Source organism: Barbus barbus (genome assembly GCF_936440315.1).
Source record: "Barbus barbus genome assembly, chromosome: 45".
NCBI classification, from domain to species: Eukaryota; Metazoa; Chordata; class Actinopteri; order Cypriniformes; family Cyprinidae; genus Barbus; species Barbus barbus.
In genome coordinates, this window is record NC_136723.1 from 15,816,526 (window position 1) to 15,824,845 (window position 8,320).

Here is an 8,320-nt window from a genome sequence, read left to right on the forward strand (position 1 = left end):
GTCTGTGGAGTGGTCGCCACCTGACATGGCATATCAACTGGCTAGAGATCCTAGCTGTGTTCCGTGCTCTCAAGCACTTCCTCCCGGACCTAAGAGGTCACCACGTGCTGGTGCGCACCGACAGCACGGCAGTGGTCTCTTACATCAACCACCAAGGAGGTCTGCGGTCGCGCCCCTTGTACAAGCTGGCACACCAGATCCTTGTGTGGTCCCAGGGCAAGCTCCTATCACTGAGAGCTGTGCACATTCCTGGGTATTGCAATGTGGGAGCAGACGTCCTGTCGAGACAGGGGCCAAGGCCCGGGGAATGGATGCTTCACCCCGACGTGGTGAAGCAGATTTGGAAGGTTTTTGGCCAGGCACAGGTGGACCTCTTCGCCACTCGAGAGTCAGCGCAATGTCCCCTCTGGTTCTCTCTAGCTCCTCCAGCTCCTCTGGGGCTGGACACTATGGTACAGACGTGGCCGAGGCTCCGTCTGTACGCCTTCCCCCCGATCGCTCTGCTCCCGGGAGTTTTGGCGAGAGTGCGCCGGGACGCGGTAAGCCTACTGTTAGTAGCGCCGTTCTGGCCGGGCCGAGTATGGTTCTCGGACCTGATTTCGCTCCTTGACGGCGCCCCGTGGCCGGTGCAGATCAGGAGCGATCTCCTCTCACAGGCCGGGGGCACCTTTGTGCACCCCCGCCCGGAGATGTGGAAGCTGTGGGTATGGCCCCTGAGGGGGCGCAACTCATAGCTTCCGGTCTGTCAACCGAGGTTGTCGAGACCCTCCTCCAATCCAGAGCTCCCTCCACGAGGAAACTGTACGCCTTGAAGTGGAAACTCTTCACTTCTTGGTGCGGGGACCGCCAGCTCGACCCAGTCAACTGCCCGATTCACGCAGTTCTGGAGTTCCTGCAGGCCCGTTTCTCCGCAGGGTTAACCCACTCCACTATTAAGGTCTGCGTGGCGGCTATAGTGGCCTACCACGCCCCTCTTGGTGGTCAGTCAGTGGGCAAGAACCCCCTGGTTACACGTTTCCTCCGCGGTGTGATGAGGCTCAGGCCTCAGGTACGATCTCGTGTCCCTCCTTGGGACCTCGCTGTGGTGCTAGAAGCTCTATGTAGGCCTCCCTTTGAGCCTATCGAGGAGATATCTGATTGTCTTCTTACGTTTAAGACTGTAATTCTCGTAGCAATATCTTCTCTAAAGCATACGTCCACAAAGCTGCCCTGTGGTGAAGGGTGGACCAATTGTTTGTTTGTTATATGCCCCTAAGAGAGGTCATCCTGCCATCCATCCAGACCCTCAGCCGGTGGATAGTTGATGCCATTACTGTTGCCTATGAGTCCTCTGATCTCCCCTCACCTTCGGGGGTCAAGGCTCACTCAACAAGAAGTGTGACGGCCTCCAAGGCCTTTCTATGACCTAGATTTGCGAGCCACCCCTGGCTCTTCTGTTCTCTTGCCATAGCTGTGTTGTTCCACACTATAGGCAAGGATTTGCAAGTCTGGTGGCGTGGACATCTCGTTCCCCTAGCATTTTCCAACGCAGCTCACGTGCTTTTAAGCTTCCTGGTCATGACGTCTCCTGCCTATGACATCTCGCCCATCGTTTGGCCTGATTACACATATGATTCAGAGCTTGATATCGCTGAAGGCGTTCCCCTAGCGTTTTCCGACGCAGCGTCTCGTTCCCTCGGGGAACCATGGTTAAATACGTAACCTGGGACATTTTCCAGCATCTTTTGCTTATTTGAACCCTTTCCAACAATGATTTTGAGATCCATCTTTTCACACTGAGAACAACTGAGTGACTCATACGCAACTATTACAAAAATTTTAAATGGTCACTAGCGCTGCATCAAGAGCCTGGAGGTGAAAACTTTATGAATTTGAAGTTTAGGGTAAATTTAACTTATTTTGTCTTCTGGGAAATATGTAAGTATCCTCTGTAGCTTCTGAAGGGCAGCACTAAATATTATGATATTTAAGCAAACAAATAAAATAAAAATGTACACATCTTCATTCTTCAACAGTTTTCACCCTTGGCTCTTAATGCAGCGCTTTTCCTTCTGGAGCATCAGTGACCGTTTTAACCTTTTGTAATAGTTGCATATGAGTCCCTCAGTTGAGTCCCTCAGTCCTTATTGTGAAAAGACAGATCTCAAAATCATACAGTCATTGCTACAGTAGAAAAGGGTTCAATTACGTACTTTTTCTATTTGCATGTGTTTTCTGAAGTAGCAGCGTGGTGAGCTCTATCGGCCACCATAGTTCAGGACAATCAAAGGTCTCATGAACAACAATCACCCCAAAAAACAGCTGTGGTTCATCCAGGTTACAACAAGAACTGCAAGAAAATTTCTTGTTGCTGTGATTACCTACGGCACTCGGCCTGTAGCCTAATGCCTACGGCCGAATCACAGCCGTGCCGATATACAGCCATATTTGATATCTCACTGCTACGAGTGTGACAATGCTCACATATATATATATACATATATATATATATATATATATATGCCAACAGTTCTTTTTGGTCCTCAAATCTGATTGGCTGATATCATTATTATAAAAGATTTTTAGTATTTTTAAAAAATTATAAAAAAAATATAAAAAATTTAGTCTTATTTAAAAATAATAATAAAAAATACTCTAAAGTCCCATTTACACCAAGAACGATAACTATAAAGATAAAGATATTAGCATTCACACCAGCGGATGATATCGTCTGTTTATTCTAAGTGGCCGCTCGTCTGCTGCTTTAAATACTCAAGCTCGTTATAGCAGGATGGATTCTGATTTGGTGTTAATGTTTGGATCGTTCATCAGCTGGAAAAATCGTTCTGAAAATGATTCCAACTATATTGTTTCTCTTTGCCTTTATCGTGGACTCTGCTACTCTTTAATGCTGAGAACAATTTTTAGAACTATATCTTTATCGTTATCTTTATAGTTATAGTCCTTGGTGTGAACGGGCCTTAAAGGTGACATATCATGAAAATCTGACTTTTCCAGGTTTTAAGTGCTATAATCAGGTCCCCAGTGTATCTACCAACCAAGGAAACCTGAAAAAGATTAACCCAGTAACTTTGTTTTGGTAAGCCTTTTTCTGCTAGCTTCTGAAAAAACGAGTCTGATTTCACTCCCTTGGTGACGTGGCAAAGGGATCTCATATTACCGCCCCTTAATCTGTAAGTTTCCACCCGCTGCACCGTCATTTTGATTTCGCAAGTGACAGCGGTGTACCAGTTCTAATGCCATGGTGAAAGTTTGAGGAAAGCATGCTAACTGTTCTGCCTTTGGCTACACAGACGAGCACAGAACACTATTTAGAGTCCCAGCCTCAGAAGAGACAACAGAGCAGTGGATTTATTGATTTATTTACTGTATGCTGCTGCCACACAGATCTAAAATAATAATGCGATTTATTTCCCAGCTGTTTACCTTCACAGTCATAACTGACTGTTTTTGTAACTCGTGTGTGTTTTTAACGTAAACTCGTGTGTGAATGAGACTTAGTTTACTCACATGCTGTAACAGCCGCTTTCTGTCCATGTGCTTCAGATGTGTGCACTCAGAAAACAGTCTATCAGAAGTTTAAACTAATATGGTTTAAAATGCATGATTTCAGCGCGATAATCAGAACCAAAACAGATGTTTTTTAGCAGGTACGAGCTGAAATGGCACAGCTCTATTCTGGAAAGGGGGTGGGAGCAGCAGCTCATTAAAGAAACAGGCACAGAAAATCAGAGTGTTTCTGCTGCCACTCAAAATAGGCATTTTCAGAATGATATAATACATTATCTGTGGGGTATTTTGAGCTGAAACTTCACAATCTGGGGACACCAGAGACTTATATTACATATTGTAAAAAGGGGCATAATATGTCTCCTTTAAGAAATATTTGCGTTGCCCATATTCTGACTGATTGATTATAATTGCCTTTAACTATAATTAACAAAAAATATAAATACAATCCTAATCACCCATCGCTACAGTTGTCCCTCTATAAGTGCCTACAGTGCAAAAATTGCCACTGAAGAGCACAAAAATGTCTCAATTTGTAATCCGAATTTACACCACACCTTTATTTGTAACACCCCCAGATATTAATAATTTCAGTGTGTAGTGGGGATGTCTTATGAGAAGAAGATCGCTAAAACACAGAGCACATACTATTGACACGATGATGAAACCGCCAGAAGGCAGTGGCTGTGAATGTTTTAGTTTACACCCACAGGATTCACTACAGATTTCAGATCATTACCATAATAGGCAAAAGGATTGTGCAAGAGCTTATGGATAGATGGTTTTTAAATTGTCATTTTATGAAAAAAGCACCACAAGCACTTCAGAAATATGATTTGCAAGGTCTGAAGGACAACACATGCACAAGTGATATGGTGTGGAGTGGCTGCTAGGTTGTTATAGTGTTGCTTATTTGCTCACTAAAAAGAGCCCATCTTCAAGTCTCTAAGATATTCTGGTCTTTAAACAGTACAGTAACTGGGTTCCCATTGAGAATGTAATTGTTTATGTCGCTCATTACGGCAAAACCACATGTTACACAGCTCAACACAGAACATTTACATTCATGATACAATCCTCATCGCATTGAACAGAGCATCATACTGAATATTAGATCACTGAGATTGTTGGATCAATGAATTTTTGTATGTAGAACAGCACTCCATAGGCTGACCTCTGAGTCAAGCCTTGAATATTCATCCCAGCCCTTTGAGAAATGTATGGATGGAATTTCATCTTTCTGTGTTCAGGACATTTATTCATTTCTACAGTTGTTCTCGCTAGAATCAGCAAGTGAACAAATCAGTTTTAGAGCCCTAGACTTGGGCCTATACATTTATTCAGGAGTGCTTTCTTGAGCATCAGGATGGCAAATTTAATCACAAGATTTTGTGTTTGTTAACACTGGGACACAAAGAGCAAAGTAGATACTGTTCATTGTTGAAAAATAATGTAAAATCCCATTAAACTTGCATGACTGTATTTTTCAAAAGTCTCAGGTTGGTCTATAGGAATAATCATGTGTAAACTATACTGCCTTTGCTATTTTTCTGGAACACATGGCCATTATGCCTCTAGCTGGAAATGAAAATTGCACACTATTCACCAAAATGCCTTCATTATTTGCCATAATAGTGCATTTACTATAGACATTGTTCCTAATAATATGAATGCCGTTTTAAAGCAACAAAAGGGAGGAACATTTATAATGTGTGCATATTGTAGGTTAGGGTAAAACCTAACCTACAATATAACCTATAAAAAACCTATAAAAACCTATAAAACATAGGTTTGTCTATGTTTTAACACAGGGGTTTTTCAAACATATTTAATTTTAAATATCCTTAACATTTACATAATAATAAATAATTTACTATATACAGTTTAATATAAACAGTTTCATTCTGCTTTCTAAAGATTGTTATATTATTTCTGAGTATTGCAACGTGGGGAAAAAATCATTTCTATTTTTGTTGCATCTTGCTTTTAGCTGCTCACTAGAGTTTGTAGTGTTCTCTTTAAAACTATTGGAACTATATTTATTGTGAAAACTGTTACACAAATACATTTGAATCAAACTTGGGGGAAAAAAAACACTTTAAGTATATGCATACTTTATGTATGTGCCACGACTGCCCCCCCCAAAAAATAACTAAACATCATGTTGTCTTTATAACATACTTTAATAATAAAAATCCCTGAGTTCTCAATCACGTTTTTGTTTTCTCAAGGTGAAGAAAAAAAGAAAAGACTGACCAAGTTTTCTTTATAAAGTAGTCCTGGTTTTCTTATGATCCAAAGTTGGAGATGAGCGACAGCCGCAGCTGAGCTGTCGGATGCTAATTTGAGTGGCTGCTGACTGAATTATTTCTCACAGTTCATTACACTACATAGTTGGCATCTGTTAATGACAAATTAAAAACACTAAGCAAAAAGATTTTCTAGTTTTCTTTGAATTAATATCGTTTGTGTCTTTTCATACTAACACTTTTGAATGACATACAGCTGATGATTCATTAGGACCGTAACATTGGAGTGGCTTGAAAATAACAACATTATTCTTTATTCACTGACAGTTATTTTAAACCCATGTGGGCTGGATCCAGGATGAAGTCAGCTAGTCTCCTGCCTTCTTAAACCATATCATAATTTAATGAGAAATGATCTTTCCAGGATTCATGCCAGTATTTCTCAGTGTTAATATGGATACATTTTTAGGATACACCAGTAGCTAAAAAAAAGCATTTGAACACCTAACTCACATGTAATGTCAGAATGTCATTGTGTTATGTTGCCAAATTAAGCCAGGTGAGGACTTGACGTAAATAAGAGCCACTGTATGGATCAGATACATAATAAATAATACTAAAAAAATAGTTGATGAATGCTTTTAGCTTGGCAGATTTCTAATAGCAAATGTGTTCATCAGTGTTAATCTTGTCAAAACATTACCTAAAATTATCCCTCAAGTCTGTGCATGAGGTTTGGGTCAGCTGAAAAAAAGGCATCTCAAGCAGCTGGTGGCATCTGGTTTATCGACAAATGTAGAATTTTTAGATGTTTTTAAGAAGCTCTTAACCCAAATGAATGAATGTTTAGCCAATCACTATTACATTTTCAGGTCTTTAGCGACTGCATGGGACCTGAAAATCAAACACGGATGGATCTCTAGCGTAAAACTCTCCTGATATTTAAATAACAATTACAAAAGAACAAAATACTGTAAAGCATATTTTGTTACCTTTTGAAACTTAAGAAGGGTTCAATTTGAGCAGATTATTGTAGCATCACTGTCATCGTCAGAGTGCTTTTTCCCAGTACATTCAACACCTTGCTCATATTCACTATCTCAACCATAGTCTCAAAACTATAATTTTCAAAGTCTTCAAAATCAAGTCCAGTCTAGTCACTTTTATTTATTATTTATTTATTTATTGCGCTTTTAACAATGTAATTTTAACAATATCAAAAAGGAAAATAGTGTGTCAATAATGTAAAATGAAAAGATAAAAAAAAAGATTTTCAGTCAAAGGCATTTCATTATTGAATTCAGTGATGTCATCATCCAGCTCAGTTCAGTTTAAATAGTGTCTTTGCAATCAGGTCGACGATATCGCTGGAAATGAAGTGTCCCCAACTAAGCAAGCCAGAGGCGACAGCGGCAAGGAACTAAAACTCCTTCAGTGACAGAATGGAGAAAAAAAACCTTGGGAGAAACCAGGCTCAGTCGGGGGGCCAGTTCTCCTTTGGCCAAACGAACCAGCAGTTCAATTCCAACTGCAGCAAAGTCAAATTGTAAGGGCTCAACTGGTTCCAGTGGTCTTTTCAGGTGGCTGTCTAAGTGGATGGGTCCTCACTGGGGATCTGTCTCTGGCGCTGATCTCGGTGTCCTAGTCTCCGCTGACGTTCAGGGCTGTAGAGGTCGTCTCTGGGTGCTGATCCACCATCTGATCTGGATACGGACTGGATCTGGTGACTGCAGTGACCATCTGGGCTGGATATCACTTGAACGTTGACAGCTTATTCATCACATCCACCATCAAATGAAAGTAACACTTATATTTCATTGCTCTGTCTGCAGTAAAGCCATTCAAGCCATCTTAATTTTTGCTGATGATATTCTGTTGTTTTATGCTTGCGGCATAAATGTCACATCACATCATCACGTCACATCATTGTGTATCAAACAGTGCCACCTTGAGGAATCAAGGCGAATTGCACTAATTGAGTCATCAGATATTTAATTATTGTTGCAAAAGAAAAATATACTTACATAATCATTTACTATATTACATATCTTGTGTTGTTAGCAACACCCTATATATACACTTTTTGAAAAGACATTCTTATATATATATATATATATATATATATATATATATATATACCCACCGGCCACATTATTAGGTACACCTTGCTAGTACCGGGTTGGACCCCCTTTTGCCTTCAGAACTGCCTTAATTCTTCGTGGCATAGATTCAACAAGGTGTTGGAAACATTCCTCAGAGATTTTGGTCCATATTGACATGATAGCATCACGCAGTTGCTGCAGATTTGTCGGCTGCACATCCATGATGCGAATCTCCCGTTCCACCACATCCCAAAGGTGCTCTATTGGATTGAGATCTGGTGACTGTGGAGGCCATTTGAGTAAAGTGAACTCATTGTCATGTTCAGAAACCAGTCTGAGATGATTTGAGCTTTGTAACATGGTGCATTATCCTGCTGGAAGTAGCCATCAGAAGATGGGTACACTGTAGTCATAAAGGGATGGACATAGTCAGCAACAATACTCAGGTAGGCTGTGGTA